Raw genomic sequence first — 3,296 nt, forward strand, 5'->3', positions numbered from 1 at the left:
GGACCTGAAGTGGGAGCCCAACACGGACACCATCATCAAGAAGGCCCAGCAGAGGATGTACTTCCTGCGTCAGCTCAGGAAGCTCAACCTGCCTAAGGAGCTGCTGATCCAGTTCTACACAGCCATCATCCAGTCTGTCCTCTGCACCTCCATCCCTGTCTGGTTTGGATCTGCCACCAAAAAGGACAGAGACAGACTACAACGGAGAGTCAGGACTGCAGGAAAAATAATCGGTGCCAACCTGCCCTCCATTCAGGACTTATGCATTTCCAGAGTCAGGAAACGGGCAGGAAACATCAGTGCAGATCCATCTCACCCCGGACAAAACCTGTTCCAACTGTTCCCCTCTGGTAGGCGCTACAGAGCACTGTACGCCAAAACCAACAGACTCAGGAACAACTTCTTCAAACAAGCCATCACTCTGATGAACAGCTGATTTCTGACTCACAGTGTCAGGAACAATTCCTGTGCAATAACCCAGTAACTCTGTCTCTAATCAGCACCTGTTTACTGGTTTCCACTTATTATTTATTTATTCACCATTCTCTATTTCAGTGCTGTTCATACTATGTCAATGTATATACTGTATACCAATACAATTACCTCAGGTCATAAGGTCATAGGTCTTATTTAGTTTTTCCAGCATCCTTTGCACTGTGTTCCATCACACTGTGTACATGTACATGTATGTGTATGTGTATATCATATCCACCTTCAACATGTACATAATGAGAATAGTTTACCCTTTGCACTCTGATTACTGCAATATTTGTCAATAATAATGTTATATTGTTTTGTTCATAGTGTGTATATTAGTGTTGTCTATTCTGTAGTTTGTGTCTGATTTTATTTTATTATTAATATATTATTATTTTATTATTGTATAAGTAAGCACAACGTGAGCAATGTACAATCCTGAGTCAAATTCCTCTTATGTGCACACATACCTGGCAATAAAACTGATTCTGATTCTGATTCTGATCAGTCTGTTATTTACCCGACATGGACAATTACATAAGAGAAATAACTAGAGGTAGAAGGTCAGTGAACACTTGTGGGGTCAGCTAATGACTCCAAGCTAGACCTATCTTACCTTTCCCTGTTACATCAATTAAGCCCCCTATTAAATATCTCCAACATGTGGAAAAGCACCAATGGAAGTGCTTTCACTAATGAAAGTTCTGTTTCATCACAACATTTGGCCTTTACAGTTACAGTGTTACAGCACCAGCACCCTGTGGGGGGCTGATGACCGCTGGAACGCCTCAACTCTCAGTTAGTAGGGCTTTGACCAGTGACCTGGCTTCCTGTTTAGCAGAGGGAAAACTTCAACCCATTTATTGATCACAACAATAACAAGGCAGTATTTCTTTCCTTCGCGTGGTGTAACTTCAATTAATTCCATCACAGAACTTTTTAAACTGTTAATGTAGGAAAAGCACAGGTGTTAAGACGAGTTATTACAGCAAGCAAAACATTTGACAACCTGACTATTGTTTTGAGACGGACGGTCTTTTTTCCATTTTGAACTGAAGGGACACCTTTTTTCTGTAACACTTGTGTAAATTATCTAAATACATGAACACAGTGTGAATGAGTTTATTACACATCATATAACTGTTATTTTGGTCAACAAGCGGAGTAAAAAGTAGGTCAGGTTCTGGTAGTTCCAGAGTAAAGGCAGACTGTAAATAGCCCTTTAAATTAGTGAAAGCTCTGTCAGCTCTTCTATTGTATTGACACACAGGCCTGAATTCCTTGAATCCTTCCATTTCCAGTCAGCAGGCGTAGCCAGTGGCACGTGTGGACACACCCTTTCTAACAGCTCAGATTGAAAATAAAACAACCACAGCCTCCCTTTTCCTTTTAGCTTATTAACCCTGTATCACCCTGTCCATAAGAAACGTGCTGTGCAGTGTAATAAGTATTTCTGCATGTGGAAAAATAATAGAAAACACTAAAATCATTGCTAGAAAGCACATTACTTTCATTTTAACTGGTTATTTCATCTGGCTTGATGGATAGATATAATTGAGTATCATCTGCATAACAATAAAATTTCCTAATTATCCTAATTTCCCATTATTTCCTAATAATATTGCCTAAAGGAATCATAAATAACGCAAGCAGGATTGGTCCCAGCACAGATCCTTGTGGAATTCCATGACGAATTCAGGATTAGGAACATTTACTAACTGAGATCGATCTGATAAATAGGATTTAAACCAGCTTGGAGTGGTTCCTTTCATGCCAATTAAATGTTCGAGTCTCTGTAATGGGATATGATGGTCAGTAGTATCAAATGCAGCCCTAAGATCTAACAAATACAGTACTGAGACAAGTCCTTTGTCTGATGTAATTAGGAGGTCAATAGTAATTTTCAGCAGTGCTGTCTCTGTGCTATGATGAAATCCTAAATCCTGACTGAAAATCCTTAAATAAACTATTGCTCTGTAGAAAGTCACACAGCTGTTTTCTCAAGGATCTTAGAGAGAAATGGAAGGTTAGATATAGGTCTATAGTTGGCTAAAACCCCTGGATCAAGACTGGGTTTTTTAAGAAGAGATTTAAATACAGCTATAGTACTGTGGCACATAGCCTGTTGATAAAGATAGATTGATCATATCTAGTAAAGAAGTACTGACTAAGGGTAAAACGTTGTTAAGCAGCCTAGTCGGGTGCGGTCTAAGAGACAGGTTGATGGTTTAGATCAAGAAATTATTGGAGTTAGTTGGTAAAGATGGAGTAATGGAATGGAAGTAAAGCAGTCTAAACATATATCAGGTTTTACAGCTTTTACAGCTTTTTTTTTAAATTTGAATTTGAATTTTTTTACAGCTTTTTAAGGTTCCTGAGTTTAGAGATAAGTCGGTGCCAGTTAAGGGCAGGTCTTGGTGAATTTTGTTTCTAATAGTATGACGTTGTTACTACTGAGAGCTACGGGAATACTTGGCTCTGTGACTCTGTCAGCCTGGCTACAGTGCTGAAAAGAAAATTGGGGTTGTTCCTATTTTCCTCTATTAATGACGAGTAGTACGCTGCTCTGGCATTGCGGAGGACGTTCCTATAAGTTTTAAGACTATCTTGCCAAATTAAACAAGAATTTTTCAGTTTGGTGGAACGCCAATTTCTCTCAAGTTGCGGCGATATTTGCTTGCTTGCTAAGTTTCAGTGTTATACCATGAAGCTAACCGTCTCTATTTTATCATCTTCTTTTTTAAAGGGGCAACAGAGTCAAGAGTCATTCGCGGCCTGCAGCACTATCAAGAAGATGATCAATTCAGGAAGGAGTGAAA

Source organism: Micropterus dolomieu, linkage group LG02 (genome assembly GCF_021292245.1).
Source record: "Micropterus dolomieu isolate WLL.071019.BEF.003 ecotype Adirondacks linkage group LG02, ASM2129224v1, whole genome shotgun sequence".
Lineage (NCBI taxonomy): Eukaryota > Metazoa > Chordata > Actinopteri > Centrarchiformes > Centrarchidae > Micropterus > Micropterus dolomieu.